This window comes from Helicoverpa zea, chromosome 17, assembly GCF_022581195.2.
Source record: "Helicoverpa zea isolate HzStark_Cry1AcR chromosome 17, ilHelZeax1.1, whole genome shotgun sequence".
NCBI classification, from domain to species: domain Eukaryota; kingdom Metazoa; phylum Arthropoda; class Insecta; order Lepidoptera; family Noctuidae; genus Helicoverpa; species Helicoverpa zea.
In genome coordinates this window covers 10813360-10832523 of record NC_061468.1, presented here as the reverse complement: position 1 = coordinate 10832523, position 19164 = coordinate 10813360, and the positions used below count along the sequence as shown (strand labels likewise).

Here is a 19164-nt window from a genome sequence, read left to right as displayed (position 1 = left end):
GCCGTCGCTACACGGCTTTTGATATTAATTGATATTAATTAGTGATTCAGGAGTAAAGATTGTTGACCTTAACCTCAAACAGGATGATATGACCACGTTTAATTAATTCCAACAAATAGTTACGTTTCTAATTTTCCTGTTTATTACAAAGTTTCAGTTGGAAGGACAAACAATAGACAAATTAAGGACAGTTATTATTCTCCACAAGTACAGGTTAGATTGTCTATTACCCGTAGTATAATTCTTCCTCATAAACAATTACCTATTTTGTAGATTTAACTTTTGAGGTCACTTAATACATTATGCAACAACGACGTTTGAAAATATTCTAACACAGTTATTTCTGATGCAAAAATGAATTTCTTGATTGGTTTTTAGAACTTTCTAGGAAAAGAGAATATAATTTCATAAAAAGAGATAGGTACATTTTGTTCTATACTTATTCTAAGGGGTGAACGAACTCGTGTAATCAGATAAAATAATAGGTAACACATGCAAACTTTTTCATTTATCATTCTTTATACATCAACAGTGCAACTACTATGAAGTCATCGATCATATGAAAAGACATAATAATATCAAAACGGTGATAAACCGTATATAACTTTATGGCTATAGTTATTGCAAAAACTCGTTTCTGTCCACGCCCACCGTCGTCATTAGCTTATCAGCTTATTACGCATGACCTCTTCGTAAGAAATAACATTGTAAAGACCTTTGTCCAGAGGAAGGCTGGAATCGGCGCTAAAATCTGACATATTTGAAAAGTTTATACTCATAGTGTTATTAAACTCCATTGGCCGAATATTTATATAGGTGCTCTACACTAGCTTCCTCCAGCACTTTCATCTGCTTCCTACAGAATCTTCCCGCACCCAGATAAAAAGAATTTGTTATTCCGAAATTATTTGTTATTCCGAAGTGTTTCGTTTGCACCTGGAGAAGAAAAAAAACTTAAACACACACACATACTAACAATCGACTACTAGTGTGATACTGATAACCCATGAAGTACATGTCAATTACAAACTAAATAATACAAGATGAAACATAAACCCGCTGCTGTAGCTATAAGGAAAACGGACAAACAAACAAAGCTATAAACTGCAGAGCCAAGTATGCGAGCTTGTCAAGGATTTGTGGGCGAAGTCGCCTCTATGGAAACTGCAGGCACGGCTCGGCTACTTTCTCCGAGCCAGTTTGTGCTCACGTAAACCAGTGCTGGAGTGGAGACCACGGACTAGCAAGCGCAGCGTAGGACGTCCACCAACGAGGTGGACAGACGACCTTATAAAGGTCGCCGGAAGACGCTGGATGCAGGTCGCTTCCAACAGGTATCTGTGGAGATCAAAGGGGGAGGCCTATGTTCAGCAGTGGACGTCCTATGGCTGAGATGATGATGATGATGATGAAACCACTGTAAAAGGAGATGGAAAGAAAATGTTTAATATCATAACAATATCTCTCTAAAAATGCCCGTTACTTTCAAAATTAAGATACATTGTTGCCTACTGAAACTCATTCATCATCAAGCAAAATTCTTGAATAATAAGTATCCTAGATTTGGATACAATTGCTTGTTGCAATGTCTTTGGATCATTTTAGATCAGATTTTTATCTTCCTTGACGAAATATTTGAGGAATGCGCGAACAAACATGATTTAGCATTTCATAGTCATGACAAGCAGATAAGTAGGTAACCGGAATATTTAAATTAATGAAATTCTTTGAATTGTATTGACAATGTTTACCTATTAGTTAAAGGCAGAATAACAACAACAAGATAAAATAAAATGACGAATAAGTAAATCTAATTGTATTCCCAAAAGGACATGCCTGCATTTTGCCTGATACCTGTTGGAATATCGTCAATGGTTATCCTAAATTGTAAGCAATTAAAGGATCAACTCTTTTATCAGGTGCGTTGATTTGTTTGTTGCAAATTCATGTTTTTACTTGTGAATTTATCTTTCTTCCGATGCTTTGACCATGTCATAAAATGCGTCAGAATAATATCGATTTCATGATTAGACAGTTCCGATACCGACAAAGTTCTGGAAAGTATAACATTATCTGATTCTATTGAAGTTTACGATTCATAGGAAACAGTATTGTGAAATATTAGCATCACTTGCATAAGGGTTCTTAGTAAATATTAAGGAAAATAGCTGAAAATGTTCTGGAAAAGGTTTTTTTTATATTTGAGTTCAAACAAAATGAATCCATTAATCGATGTGGGTCATATCAAATGTCAGTATCGGGCGAGTATACGAGTGTCTATCCTCAAAAATATTGATGAAGTCGATTTATGCAATGTCGCATTAATAATATAGCTTGTTTGTTTTATGTTGTTTATAGCAAGTGAAAACCAATAACATTGTCCGATATGAGATCAGACCCGCACCAATCACAAAACTACAACACAGTCTTACTACCAGGTGTTAGCAAGATAAGGGTGATTCTTTTTTTTCGTGCATATTACGCGTCCAGCCTAAAAAGCTTAATTTACTAACTGAATACCTATGTTTTTTATACAGGAAATCAAAAGTTATAAAGTTAGGCTTCTATGCATGTAATATTTACTGATGAAAGTAACCTAATTAACAAAATATAAATTAAAAACATAATTAATTCTCATTTCCTTCGGTGTCCATATGCTATCGTCCTAGATATACTTGTATTTTATTCAAAAGTATCATTATTAATTATGAATAAGTAACCGTACTAAAAAACAACATTAAAAAGTACAACTTTTTCATCTACATAAACAAAGCTAGCTCCGCAATTTTATATTTTTTTTATTTCATAAATGTTTCTCATTTTTTTTTTGTCATTACCATCGGGTTGGACGGATCTATGAATTATACTCTGCGTATTGCCCTTAACGTTGATACACCGACAACACACCCCGCGCACATCCCTCAGTCGGCCAGTAAACGTCTCAGCAGGTGCACGCATGCTTGTGATAATAAAATATGTTCGTGTAAAGTTGCGCAGGAGGTGATTATTCTTGAATTGTTCTCTCTCCTATCGTTGCCATAATTAAGTAAGTATTTATGACTTAGTTTATTATGTTACTAATTATAGATTCTAATAATAACCTTCGATTACTAAAGTATTTAAGATTTCCGTAAGTTTGATATCCTATGAGATAAATTGAAAAAAGGATTGAAACCTCATTACCTTCTTCCTCACCACCTTCGTTTACCCTCGTTTTTTTTAGCGATGGTAATGAGATTAAAACGATGGTATTTAGAATCTATAAATACTTTAATTGCAATTTGTGCTTAATTTTTGTTTTTAATATAATTATAAGTAATTTTAATTACGTTATAAATTACTTTTGATAAACTTGTGAATCTACTTACGTGTAAGGTATTTATTTTCGCAGAGGACCAAGAATTAAGAATGCCGAGAAAAACTAAACACAAACGAGAGCACGATAGACTTCAAAAGAAAAAAAAAATATGCAGCAATTAAGGCAGGTCCTGAAAAGTATAAAGAAGATCAGTGTTCGAAAGGGCCGCAGTCACCGAAAGTCAAAAAATTATCTGATATTAATGTGACTGATTGGGAAAACAGAAAATTTTATGTTGATATAAAGGAACCCGTTGACAAAAATTTTCAGACCGATTTAGGGAAATTTATCATGTCCAATAGCGAACCAGAGCATGATACCAAAGAAAATGTAGAAGGAGTATACGCAAAGAGAGAAATTCAAAATTTTTGTGATGATGATTCCGATGAACATATTTTCTAATACTTTGAGTTATTTTAATTCATTCGTTTTTGATATCATATTTTCGAAATCTTTTTTTAAAAGTATATAATTACATTGCGAGAAGTCTAATTTTAGTTTTGTAGTCTGATTCTTAGGTTATCTTGCCCTATTCCCAATTTTATTTGGAGTCGGCGCAATATGTCTTCTGCTTTTTTGTGTCATCTGTCAGACGATTTATCCATCTTTTCTTAGGTCCTCCTCTTCTTCTCCATCCATCTACATTTATACCTAGCACATACTTTGTTGCATGCGTATCATCTCTCCTCATTAAATGCCCATACCATGACAACCTTCTTACTTCTCATCTTTTCTGTAACTGGCGCTACTTTCAGACTTCCTCTAATGTAACCATTCCTCACTTTATATCAATTCTTGTCACACCACACATCCATCTCAACTTTCTCATTTCTGCTACATGTACTGTCTTCTCATCCCCCTTTTTCAGTGGCCAACACTCAGATTCACCCTTGTTCTTAAAAAACTATTGCACCACTCGTCTGGTATTGTTTCCTCTTGCAAACACTTATTGAAGAATAAAGTCAGCCATTTCCATCCATCCATCTTTAATACCTTCCACACTTTCACTCGTATTCCACCTGGCCCTAACGCTTTTCCATATTATACTGATTCTTAGCTTATAGAAAAAAAATAAAAGCTTCTGATTTTTGTCTCATTATTCTCAAAGATTATGATTATTGTGTAGAAAAATAAGTAAAAAATTAAAAAAGACAAGAAAAATACCCTTATCATAAGTATCCGATCATTTAGAAGTCTAATTTTAATTTCTTTATTTAGTTTATTGAATATAAAAATAAATCTTTCTTATCCAAGTTTATATCAGTCGATTTTTTTCATTTTCATAACCTTAACTTCTCGATTTTCCTCTGGAAACTAAACAAAATCATTACCATCGTTGAAGTTCTCATTACCATCTCACTCCGAAAAGTTAACATAATTGTAATTCCATTGTTTTCTATCAAAGGAAGGTAGAAACTACACAAAGTTGAAGGATTACCTATATTTTGACGATATTAGAAAAAAAAACAAAGTTATTTGACAATAATTTGAAATTTCTAAATATCACAGAATTTGCACGAACTACGCGAAACACCCATAACAGAAAATATCTTTATAGAAAAATACACATTTTATAACATTCTTTATCTATTTCTGGAAGCAGTAACATTTCCGCGATTCAGCCTTAGAAGTTTAGAACTACTTATCTTAATCAAATCTGTCTAGAAGGTTTTGAAGTATCGTACGACCGGCTGGTAGCCTATATCAGATAGCCACGTTATCAGGTCCGTAGGCTTAGCCAGCAATGTGCCAGTATCCACAATTTACTGATAACATCGTATGCAATCGGCATGTATCGAGATCCTGGTGATTATCGTGTTATCGTGAAGATCTTTAGGCATATAGTTTAAGAGATAGGCAAGCTTAAGCTCCTTATTTTTTGTGCAAAGTTGTTGTTATAGTTCGGCCATTCAGAGAATGCGTTCCTGACACGTCGCGATTGAACTGACGACGTAACTTTGCAATGGCGTTGCAGTTACGATAAAAATATTTTTGCTGGTTGTTTACCGTTTTAACAATTGAGGAGCATTAAAACAACATTATTATATCAATAATCAATGAATGTAGTTACGTCGTCAGTTCAATCGCGACGTGTCAGGAACGCATTCTCTGAATGGCCGAACTATAGTAAGGACTAGACATGAAGGTTGGTTAATGTGCAAGATTAAAGCGAGGGGACAAGTCGATACTTCGTGTGACCACAGGCTTGGCCTATTCGTTTGCCATAGATTCAGAATTGCCATAAATGTGGCAAAGCGGCCAGTCTTCTGAGCATGTTACTTGATGACAGCGTTGCGGATGAGTACTAGGACGACTGAATTTTGTACATGCTCGTCTTTTATACTCACTTATTTATTTTAAAGTTATTTTATTTTTTTGTGTTGAGAAAGTATTGTGTCTATTGCGTATTGAGTAAGTGCAAGATTGGATTACAATCCTGTATTGCAGCTTATTTATTTGTCAAACCGAATCTGTGTGATACAATAAATTGGTAAATAGGTTTCTCTAATTCTCGAGACTACTATATAAATCTGAATGAACAACTAAAGTGCACTTGCTGGAACCGTTTTGACATTAACGCTACTTGTAATTTATAATCTGTGAGTCAGGTCTTAGCTCATGTTAATCACGGCTTGGCTGTGACGATGATCTAACCAACAGTTTGAGGGCAAACAAAGTTATATAAAGGATCAGTAAGAGAATAAGTCAGTATCTTGAGATTTTAGAAGTCAATCGTAATTTTGGTACAGGAGAATCATTCATTATGGGTCTGCTTTAATAGCTTCTAAAACAAGAAACGATATCCTTATATAGACAAATGATCTTCCGGCGCACCCTGGTGACTCATCAGTAATTTCAAATACCAATTAAGCCGAAGCATCAATAACTGCAACTTGGATTAGATTCGTTAGCAGCCTGTCAGCTAATTCAAGATTCTAGTTTTCTATCACCTCAATTAGGTGGAACGATTTTTGAATATTATTATTGCTTTTTGGTCAATCAAATGGGAATGGGAATCAGTCTAAATAAATAGTAAGAAATAAGGGATATTAGAAGATTGTTCCTAAGTATTTGATTCGAGAGTCGAAAGAGGTCAGATTCTATTGAAAAGAAAGCTGCATTTTCTCATCTCCCATCGCGTGCATTACGAACATTGACATAACATTTATTTATATTGATTAGCACGCTACTATTTTTGCTATATTATTCAGATTAACGTAAATATCTATGCGCCAGCGTGTTTTGGCACTCGTTGGGGGGATTTGGCACATCCGCGGTGCTATCGGTCAATCGGAACTCAAAACAAATGATTCCGTCATCTTTTCATTTGTCACTTTAAAGAAAACTTCTAAGATGTTATATGCTTTGAATTCTTTGGGTTTTTTGAGGATAAAGCTTTGAATTATGCCGTTTTTGAATTATGCTACCTGTTCCTGTTCTGGGTCTAACTGTGTTCGAATATTGAAGGGAGATTACAATGACAAAATTATTAATGAGACTAATGTTACTAAGTTTTTAGGACTAAATATAGAAAATACGCTAAAATGGAATATACATATAGACAAAGTATGCAATAAACTAAACCAATACTCTTATGCTCTGCATATGTTAAATAAAACGGCAAACCGAAAAACAGTATTAATGGCGTATCACGGTTTAGTAGCGTCGACGTTGAGGTACGGAATTATGTTTTGGGGAAACGCAACGGGTAAAGAAATGGTGTTCAAGTGTCAAAAAAGGTGCATTAGAGCTATCTGGAATCTAAAATCTACCGACAGTTGCTACATGCATTTTAAGAATTTAAAAATATTAACAATGCCCTCACTATACATTTACGAAACAAGCATGTTTGTAAAAAATAATTTAAATAAATTTGACCAAGTAACCAGTCAACGTCGTTGTGATCAGTTACATGTAATAAGGTCTAAGACTACATTTTATAAAAACAGTATTTTTGCAATGGCTCCAAAAATTTATAACAAACTTCCAAAAAGTATAAGAACTGAACAGAATATTAGTATTTTTAAACGTAGATTAAGTACATTTCTAATAGATAAGGCATATTACTCAGTTGAAATATTTCTAAATGATAAAATAGAAACACTATGATTTTATATAAACTCAATAGGATTAAAATTATTTGTACACCAATTCCATTTGGTAGAACATAGAGCTCTAACATGTTTAATTTTAAGACCTATCTGTATACCTATGCTCACAAATAAATACATTGAATTGAATTGAATTGAATTGAATTCCAAGGAAATTTTTGTAACTCTTTCTCAAGTAGCTGTTTTTGGTCTTGTATGCCTCTTTCTCTTGCTTTCATTGTCAGGCGATTTGTCCATTTAAATCAAGTAGGGAGCCATATTCAATTGTTTAATTTGCGTCGTCTACGAACTTGAAATAAGTATCGTTCGCGTTCGCGGCGAACTGGTAGAGAAAAGTAAGCACCTATTCTGATGTAATATGTTGTAAGAACAGCGTACGTTACTTACCTAATTTTTACAAAACTATTTAATAGAACACTAGTTTGATGCAGTTCAAAGTGGTTCAAACTTGTATGCAATTAGTAGCAAAACGCAACTTACGAACCGCTCCTATCCTATAACGTCTGGTCAAACTTTTGCAAACCAGTATTTGATCTAGACCTGTATAACTGACATCTGAAATAACACCTTATGTCTACACGTTAAAGTTGAAAGTCCAATACTTAAGCTTAGTTCGGAAATGACCCCATTCCGGGTAGTCGGTCCGCATTGCACAATCTCTTGTTCTTATGACAGCCTTGATTTAAGAGAAATTATACTCATATGTGTCTTATGCTTTAGAACATATGGTACAAAATCGTAAAGCCAGTAAGATATGGCGAATTAATTTGTTAATCGAAAATTATAGCCATTTATCAAACATTTTGCTTCCTATCTGAACTCAACGGTTTTCAATTCATATTATTTTGTGTCTGAATTTGACAGAAGTTGTATTTATGGATGTAGGTTTGTTTTTTCCTATAAATAAATTGGATTATTAACTCAATAATTGTTGCATCATTATTACGTAATAGTTGTAAATAATATTTGTGATGCGGAATGATAAATGTTCTCAGGCAAGTAAGTAGGCACAAAGTTGTGAAGAATAACATCTGTAACAGATGTACGGTTTCAAATTAACTTTACACGTCTTATTTAAGTTTTAAAAGTATCTATTTTTTGTTCTTTGTTAAGAAAGAAATTAACCAGGGGCCCGATTCTCCTAAGTTAATAATGTCAAAATCGAATAGAAATCGAATCGCAATATGATCGCAATAGCAGTTTTAACCATATCGGGCATTCTGCTACTAATAAAAGACCAATCGTATTCGGTTGACATTTGATTGGTGTGCGATTGGTCTGCTCTTTTGGTGATTTTGGTCTATACGGTAGTTTGCTGTACAATCATTTTGCAATCGTAAATCATTTGCAGACAAAATGATTCATTATTGAATGACAGAAAAGGATAAAAACGTTTATTTCTAAGAAAAAATAGCGGAATGCCACATACGCTTCAATCGTAATCGAGTCGGGATTGGATCTCAGTCGAATCGAGTCGAACGTGAATCGAATGGCGCTTAAGTAAAATTAGGAGAATCGGGCCCCAGTTATGTACAATTTAGATTGTTAACTTAATCATTTTGTTAAAGTTCGTCAACATAGGAGGATCAATCTATCTACGAAGGAAAGTGTAAGCTTTGTGTTATATTAATTCGTAGTTTACCACTTAAACACGTCAATAAGGAGCTTACGTTTTATACGTCAGGGTGTGTTACGACGAAATTAGGTAATGCTTAATCCTATGAGGGAGTGCCACTCTCATATAAATGGAAAAATAAGCCTCTTGGATGATACAAATCCCTCTGTTTGTTCGACAATTGAATACTGATATAGCCTGAAAAATCCTAAAATAATAACTACACAGTGAATAAATATGTTCTGTGACTTTATACAATAAAAAACGAAAAGATCGATATTATTTTTCCACTCGAAAACTGCAAAAACAAATAGAAAGGCAACATTTTTTTTACAATTTTCAACAAAAAAAGCAATTAGGTATACATTCCCAAGCAATTGACAATCAATTAGAGCACTGGTACACAAATTAAACGCAATATTGACAGCTGTCTGCGAGTCCTGCTGCGAGTGGGTCAAGGCGGCGGCCATTGGAACACGGCCGAGCCGAGCCTACGAAATTATATATATGTATCTGCACTGGGAAAATACCCAGCTATGCTTAAGCAAAAACTACTTCGTGATCAATTACTTTTATTTAATACTTTTAGTTTAACAGACTTGAAATATGGAGGTTCTCGGTTTGACTTCTATTTCTTTGCGATTATATAGCTCACGTTTTTTTGAACGGATTTGGATGCGGTTTTCACATCGGGTTTTCAGCGCAGTATTTGACAGATTTAGAAGGCAAAGGTAAGTATATTACTGAAAGCGATTTTATTTTTTATTCTAGATTTATCCAGACAGTAAGTATATTATCTACTTAATTTCTTCGGTCAAAATGCGTTAAAAGTTTCAAAAGTTACTTTTATTACCTATGTAAACCGACACGTCTGTTGTTTGATGTTGAAAATTTTCTTAAATTAAGTACATAATTGAACCTGAGATAATGCTATTCTGATTTAAAATTAGTATGTATTTATTTCATAAAATACGATATGATTCAGGCAAATATTACCTCCATGTATGAACACAATGTATGAATGGATTTTACACAAATAAAATGTTAATTTCAATGCGACATTGGGTGTGTGTTGTGTAATACAATACAATAAAGTGATCAAAAAATTATTTTTGCATCTTGTATTGCATTGAGTAATTTTCCTCGCAAAATTACCAGGTCTTTCAACTCGTTCAAAGTTGTTATGAAAATGAATTATTCAATATTAATTACTATTCAATATTAGGTATTCAATATCAATATTAATTGCGTAATGTATTATTATTCTTTTTATTTGTTTTTCTTGGTAAGCATTAAGAATAATATGTTTTTTTATCGTAACAAATGTTAGATTTGTGAAACACTGAATAACTAAAACAAGGAAAGCGGGTTTTATTTTCGTCTTTCGACTCGCTAGTCGTTGGGTACTGACGACCTGTTTGATTTCTTGAATAAAGACTCTTTGTGGAATTATAGGTTTTTCGGAGAAGTTTTTTGGGAGTACTTACTTCTACTTACTCTTACTCAAAATTTAACTGCTCAATGTAACACTGTATGGGTGACGACGGGCTAAAACTTCACAACAACACTAATATCTCATTAATCACGATAAGATATTCTATTATTAGACATTCATAATTATTATGTTGATACAGATAATTTAATAACAGATAGTGTTCTGAATTCGAACGCCTATGACTCACGCTATACCTGGACAAACTTACCAACACTCTGACTAACTACGCACTGCTCTTATGTTTGCTGTATCGCTTTAGATATAAGGTTGAAAATCGCTTGGCATAGTGAAGATATGGATAGTAAATAGTAATTAGGTGTCGTGTAAATTGAAATTTGTAACGTTTGACCTCATTGTAGGGGCTCCCTCGCGTATTTAGTTGATTTATAATATCCGACGTATACATTTGCTAATTCATAACATTGTTATCTGGATCTAGCCGCCATGTTTTAGGAGACTAATGTAATTAGTAGTTTTGAATGTAAGTATGGTAAAATGGCCTCTATTTTTTCGGTGGTGTGAAGGTCGATTTAATTAATATAGCACGATTGGCGAAGTGGCTGAGCAAATTGATAGCCGCTACATTAATTTTGGGTCGAAGGTTTTATGCATCTTCAAAATATGTAATTGTATGTTAGCGCATCCACGAAGTATCAGTAATCATGTAGTTTCTGCAGTAGAGAAACTAAAGTTTTATGATAGCAATGATAAAATGAGTGAATGAGTTACAGGTTGATAAAAGAAAGTATACGATGAAAATAATTGAATTAAATAAAGTGGGTCGTTTTTCAAGGTGAATAGGTCAAAAATATCAGTACAGTCCAAACATTAGACTTGCATTACGTTACATAATGTTTACACTGTAACTGCACAAAAACATATTTATCAAGCAATTGACTAACCATCATGGCCGCCGTTACTACGCGCCATTTTTTGTCTGTCTCACAAAGACTTACAAAGAGTCCATTGTAATGGAATATTAAGATAGTCCGTTGAAACTTCAGTACTTACTTTAAGCTTACGTACTCAAAACACCACTTAAAGATTTTATTTAGTGTAAGTTGCTAGAATGTTCCACACAGAGGAATACGGAACGTTCAATCTCCAATCCCAAAATACCAAAGGGTTTTTACATGAATCCAAAGATGACACGGTTACCAAGAGCCTAAAACTCTGGGCGAACTCATCAAATATCTAATTTTTAATGAATTAATTTTGCAAAAAATAGGTAAGAGCCATAACGGGCCTGCTGGAAGAGATTTCTTATGAAATAAGCTGTGCCTTTTGTAGGTACTATTTTCCTTCTTGTCTGTGTTATGTGTGAAACTGTGTAGGTACATTAATAAATAAATAAGAGTATTTTTATCTCCACAACTTCAATTACTGTTTAAGTAATAATATGTTATGTTGTTTACGTGAAATCGTACATACACTGCTCCGCATTAATCTTGGTCACGGGAGCAGTAAAATCATAAAATAAGTACATTGTAGTTACTTAATAATTTATCCTCCAGTCTTGTGCCCATTTGACAGAAATAAACTTGCAGTAATTGTTCTAGCGATGAAGACATTTACTACCTCAATTTTGTTAAGAGATTAACAATGTTTTGACTACGAGAATATTTTCAGGCAACAATAAATAATTTTAACCTTTAACGAGACAAGGTGACTATTTGCAGTACGTTTTCAACCATATAACATTGCTGTTTCTCACGGTTTCAGACGCATCTCGAAAGAACTACTTCTAGCACAACCATAAAAAGAAGTCTCCATTTTATGTTATCGTATGAACTTGACAAGGTACGTGTTCATTTCAAGGATCTGTCAGAATCATATCATAATTATCCCCTTTTGCTACGCCGTAGCCAGATTACGTAGCACAAATTTAGTCATCTCTGGTCGGGCCGAAATTTAATGATTATCATTATGACAACATTGAATTTAGTAACTGCTTAGTGCTTAGCTTTACACAAGTAAATGTTTATCTCTAGGACAGAATAAAGCTTACCCAACCCATTGAAAACATTAATAAAAGTTATATATTTTTATGCAATAAGGTAGATTATGTATAAATATTAATAAATACACGCAATTAAATACAAAACACTGCCTTTAAAAGGTCTCGTGGAAGCTGTAATTAGCAGCATCTATCATCATCATCTTCAATGCTATCGAGTTGGATCTACTTCCTACGATTAATGTAAAGGATTGAAGTATTTTTAGAACTAAATGCGGTTTCATTACCATAGGATCTCGTGAGAGACGTGCCTGCCAAGATTTATCTAAACGTGATGTTTTATACATAAGTAACTTTATATTTACATACATAAGGTATGTTTGTACCTATTTTGTATTTAAACGTGGGTTGTAGGTATGTGTGGCTTACTTGTATCGTAAATAGCTTCCTACATTGAAGGTGCGTTTTCATACAAATGAATAAAAATTCAGTTTGGTAATATACTTACATGAAAGAAAGCACAGAAATATTAAGATTACCGTGAAAGGCAATAAAGAAAATTTAACCTAAAAATAATTTTTGACTTCACTTTTTAATTTAGGTATCTAATCTCAATTTATGCCAAACAAAGCAAATTCAACAGTTTTTTTTTTCACTCAAACAAACATATATCCTACTTCCTACTTATATTATAAACGTGAAAGTTTGTGAGAATGTATGGATGTATGTTTGTTATTCAATCACGCAAAAACGGCTGGACCGATTTGATTGAAATTTGGTATGTAGATAGGTTATACCCTGGATTAACACATAGGCTACTTTTTATCAACACACCACGCGGGCGAAGCCGCTGGCGGAAGCTAGTTGTTATATATAATGGTATAACCGCCGCCCATTAATCAGTTGCAAGGATATAAATAGACAAGTACTTACAAACGTTAGTATTCAAGGCGGGAGGCTGTGTTGCATCACCACCACCAGTTGTTTTCACAGACAACCTCGCCACAATACTTCCGGATTCATGTATATCTACTAACAATATGACGTTACGAAGGATGGGCATTGATAGATGATGGTTCGTGTTCCGTAATATGATACCTGCTTCTATACTTCTATTAATTAAATCTTCAATTAAGAAATCAAGTAAACTTATGCTAATACCATTTAGTTAAAAATGTTTCGTGGATAAGGATAACACTTGAAAATGTACAAACGCTTTTTTTGTTTTGGTGTTTTTTTTCCTGATATACCGGAAAAGTTGATAGTGCTACAAGTATGGTGCTTATCTATTAAATTCTAGTCTAGTTCGCCAAATTTTCCGAAGTAGGAAATTCATTCCAGGGCCATTTCGAAAAATAGATGGAAAACTGTTTATTTCCTACCTAAATGGTCTAATGAGGTTTGTAGTTTCGCATAAAGCCAGTCTTGTCTATCAAACAGCGCATTCGAATTTCGAAACAGTACCAACCGCACGCTAATTTGCCCAACAACCCCGTTCTGCCTAGACTGGTAAGCAGACGATGTATAGAATATAGATGAGATACCTGCTTTGTATACAACCTCCTTTTCCGATGAATCATCCTTACAAAATAGGTGTCCTCCGAAAAAAATACGGTTTTCAAAGGTTGAATGGACTCGTTCGTACGAATGTCAAAGCATTCGAATTGTAAAAAAATAAAAAAGGCGTAAAACGTAAATGTGACTTGAATGACTTTATGCGTTTTGTGTTTCAATACAAACTTGCTGGCATTTCGAATGTTCGAGATATATTTTTTAGTTTTAAAGAGGCAAGGTACGCTCTCTGATATCGCTTCCAGCTTACGACAGCTACGTCTATGTTTTGTCTATCCATCAATGGACTTCACAAACAAGAAACTGCTAAGAACGCCACAAATTCTAGTTACGAAACGTGCAAGCAATTATCATCTTTAGCATCCTGATTAGAATGAATATAACAGCTTTAATTATTTTTTTGTTTGTTCCAAGTTTAGAGTTTGTCTATGCTAATCAAGAGGTCTACTCTATGGCTTGAGATAAGGTATCTAAACTCATTGTAGATTTAGTTAATACGTACAATACGATCAAACTAATCACTAATTAGTAAAATATTTGATTTATATCTACGTCATACAGGTTTACTGCATGCGTAAATAAACGTACATTACTAATCAAAACTGTGAGGGATTTTCTCTTTCTTACACTACTTACTTGGTATCTTACGCCTAGCTTATTTATTGTGATAATTCTGAGACGTTCCACGTATCAGTAAGTATTAATACGTAGTCACCACGAAAACTGCTATCATCAATGTTTTTTTTGTACCCATGATCTACCGACTCTACCCACCATTGAGGATTCTAGATTGTTTTCAACACACTTTTAGCACGTTTATCTATAGGATATAAATATTATCAAACGGAATAGAATCGCAAATAAATGCCTACAACTGGTCCGTTACACGTGTCTCAGTGTTTACACTAAAAATAATTGCGATGACTCAACGCCAGCTATATCGATATTTTCGCACAAAAACAACTTATCAAATGTGTTTACATTAAAATTATGATATTGTGATTAAAGACAACACAGGCTTATTTGTAGATGTTAATAAATAATTTGCTAGCTCATTAACTACGTATGCGGAATTAGGCCTTATCAGCAAGCCTAGTATTTAAAAGTTTATTAATAAGCTTAACTACTTACACAATTATAGTAAGTAATGCAATAACATAGTTTTATCTAGATACATATAAAAAAAAGGAATTTTAATATTATATTTGATTTGTCACGCTTTTATGGTAAACGAATTGAATTTATAGTTCTACAGATGAAATACTTGGAAATAGACATAAACTTTATATCGCGGGATTTTTTCTTTTAAAAGTAGGTAATTGTGTATTACTACCATAAAACAAAAGACAACCACAGCTTACACACCACAAATACAATAAATAAATAGTCCCATTCATAAAAACATATAAGTATAATTCTCGGAACGAAGAACACCTTCATTAAATCCATATTTCCACACTAGTAATACAATCGTACGACGGTGAATCATCCGCGTTCTCAGAAGAACTGGACGAGAATTCACTCTCGTTCCGCCGCATCCGGTCACGTGGCCAGTATTATAACTATAACCTTCGGACGATAGAGGTTTTATGTAAAAAATGTATGTATGACCTCTAGGACAAATCGATTTTTTTTTGACGTAGGAGGATGTTTTTTGGTTTTGAAAATCTTGTTTTTATTTTGCTCAGCTATGGATGCTAATTATGAATGTGCGTTGTTTTCAAACAGTTTCTTAAATCTTGCTAAGTCTCTAGGACAAATTGATTGTTTTTTTTAGGCGTAGGAGAATGGTTTAGGTTTTGTTATGTTTTTTGTTACATAATTAGTTGTGGCTGTTGTGGATGTGTAGTGCTTCCAAGAATATATTTTGTAGATCTTCCTTTGGTTAGGAGGCTTTACCCTCCAATAGTGTTTTTATTTTTAGGTAGGTATAGGTAAGTTGGTAATAAAAAATATAAGGATGTTTCCATTCCACAGTTATCTGTGTAAGATAGCATTTGGCGGCAATCCACAACACGAAAATCGGATCTTAAGATATTAACATTGATCCGATAAACGATAGCACGCAAAATATTACAGGAAAACTGAAGAAATAATTGTTAACTGATAAGGTATTTTATCTATTTATTTGGTTTACAGCTGTATCTATCTGTTTATATAGCTGTTATGTAAATATAGGTTCATGTACTGTCCACCAGACACGCCTAAACCAACAAATGTCACAATGTATTGAATTTGCTGAGTTGAAAGCCGGTCAATACTAAAATTGATCGTAATATGTCTGCTCCGATACAGATCCTATTTGCTCTAATGCAGATTAAACTAGGTACTATTTATATTTTTAGCAAATTAAACGCTGCTTAATGGAAAATTATTATTTCTCAATGATCAATCTGCTCAAATCAAATCATAATTTCGAATTTGAATTTTTACTTACTAATTCTACTTTTCATTTTTGCAGGGAATCTGGCCATGGTCGCTGGGAAGCAGTGGATGCGGGTTGCTGAAGATCGAGAAAAGTGGTGAAACTTGTTGGAGGCTTTTGTCCAGCAGTGGCGTCTTGCGGCTGACACGACGATGACGAACTTTAATTTTTTATAATAAGGTTTTGACATAACAGAACTGTATATTTTATCTTTATTAACAAAAGCCTTAGAAGATGCTGTATAAATTATATTCTAACGTTCCCAGATTATTATGGACATAATTATTGGCATTTACAACACCAGTGTACTTAGTTTGTACACCTGCGTATTCCATTCATGCGGAGCAACAAGTTGCCATGTTCGGTGCATAGAACTTACTTGGTATTTACTTAATTGTGTCGCAACTAACTATTGTTTATGGTCATCGACGTCATTAGAAGCGTTCCAGATATGGGACAAACGTTTCATAATAGCTGGTAAATGGACTGGATTATTATACATAGTTCTGGATTATGTAGGAAATACATTATTATTTGGATCAGCCAGCAGCCTGAAATCCATCACCATAAAGTATATGTGGTTTTATAGTCTCTGGTCGGGGCACTGTATGCGCAGTTTAGTGGTTTTATAATCTTTGTCCGTAACACTGAACCATTTACTTACTAAGTACAGCGTAAACCTAGTTTTCGTTTCAGTCCAGCATGGTGACCCTTGCGCCAATTGGGTCGTCATAATTATTAGTCATTCATCATTACAACTCTATGTACACCTGCAATCATATCTTAATTGATCAATGGACCTGTAAAGCTATTGCTAAGCCACAAGCCACTAGCCACTCCCTTTAGTTTCACAGCTCGGCGTGGCAACTGCATGTTACACGCAGTGAGTTGGACAGCGTTCCGCCCCGCGACTTCGCTTGCGTTCACCTTCACTGAACATGGTTAATACGTATCATTTGTCCCTTGTACAAGAAATATCGTGTGAACGCGATTCGACGAACGAAAAGTACCATTGTATTTCTATTTGAACCTTTTTCGACTGAGTTATTTGTAAGCGCATCTGTGTTACAGGGTATCGATTCGATGTTACAAAATGAACTACAATGTCCCACATTGCCTATTATGGAATACTTACCTGCCAGTAGCCAGAAGTCTGGGGTACCCGTTACCTTCTTGCTATCTTATGTTTTGCTTTTACAGTGGCATTAAAGGTAAAACAAATGAAAATCGTGATCACCGGTAGTCTAACAACCTGAACTAGGACAAGACAAAACATTCCAAGAATGCACTAAACGCCAGTAATGTGTAACAGTTAATATTAACTTAGCTTATAAAGTCCTAGAACCGGAGCAACGGAGCAACTTTCTCGGAATTCGCGAGATCCGATAAGATTACCCGTTTGACTTGAAGCGTGTATGTTTGTTCGTTCGCGATAATTTCCTTTGTTCTGAGTGCCGGCGGTGTCTTGTGTGATAACGTTATCTTGTACATTCTTCAGCTGTAAATGATGTTCACAGAAGTCCCGGTTTTTCGGGATTTCCCGATTTCAGCCCTTGCTGAAATTGATTTTCCGAAAAGGAGGAGGTTCTTAATTCGGATGCTTATATACTTTAAATCTATGTGGTATTTTCGGTACGGATTTCAATACAATATGAAAACAAATCAATCACGTAAACAAACAATGGACTTCCCAACGATTTGGCACTGAATCCGTCCTAGTTTTTTTAAGTGACTTTTCAGAAATCTGCCAGATTCATTAAGCTTATTTTTCAGTTTCATACTCGCTAAAATCGCACTTCAATCGGTAGTGTAAATAGGAAGCACATTTTGTTTGTTTTTCATTATTTTCAAGGATTTTTCGCACAAACATGACATGTGCGTGGTATTATGATTAAATAAACAATCTCCCATTTGCTAGTGATGTTAATGTTTAGACTTTCAAATTGTGTTGACTTTTCAGCGTGTTTTTTTTAACCGGAACTAATATAGAGAGTAAACATTTTTTTGGTTGTTTTTACCTTAAGGACTTAAAACCGATTTGAAAAATCCTTTTACTTTTAGAAACTGTTGGGAACGCTACTTTATCCCCGAGTAGGTAACAGGCTTTTTCATCTAGGTACGGTCAGTAGTGGCCATGGGATACGAATGAAACCGTGGGAAAACAGCTAGCTGATCATGGAAGAAACCATGCTCTGCGGTGGTAAGTAAAAAAAAACAGTTAAGGTACTGTAGCGCGTGGCGGATATTCAATTAAAACATTAAAAGGAACTTTAACTTTGCGTTTATTTTATGACTCGGGGGTGAAGTCACACTTCAATATAAAAAACTTATTCTAGTTCAAACCGAATATACTTATTTACATAATTATCCTGCCAGGTATTAAATATAAAACACCAAAGAGTATCTAACTAAGTACTACATCTCTACAGTACCTACTTACAAAAAATTATAATATGTAAACAATAAACACTTAAGTAAGACATTAACAAACATGTATTGATATTTGATAATGATTTAGTTTTTGTCATAATAAGTTGTGTCATACGATGATTCATGATATAATTGTGTAACTTTGAATTAACATAACCAACATAAGTGTATTTATATTAATACAAAAGTCTTACAAAAAG

General features: G+C 34.1%; 2 long non-coding RNA genes across 2 annotated transcripts; both read left to right on the top strand.

The window, feature by feature from the left end:
• Positions 1-2755: 2755 nt before the first annotated feature.
• LOC124638528 lies at positions 2756-4616 on the top strand. Its single transcript, XR_006985367.1, has 2 exons — positions 2756-3046; positions 3392-4616. It is a non-coding gene; the product is annotated as an uncharacterized LOC124638528 (long non-coding RNA).
• A 4958-nt stretch (positions 4617-9574) lies between these two features.
• Positions 9575-17045, top strand: LOC124638304. Its single transcript, XR_006985351.1, has 2 exons — positions 9575-9816; positions 16571-17045. It is a non-coding gene; the product is annotated as an uncharacterized LOC124638304 (long non-coding RNA).
• Positions 17046-19164: the final 2119 nt, after the last annotated feature.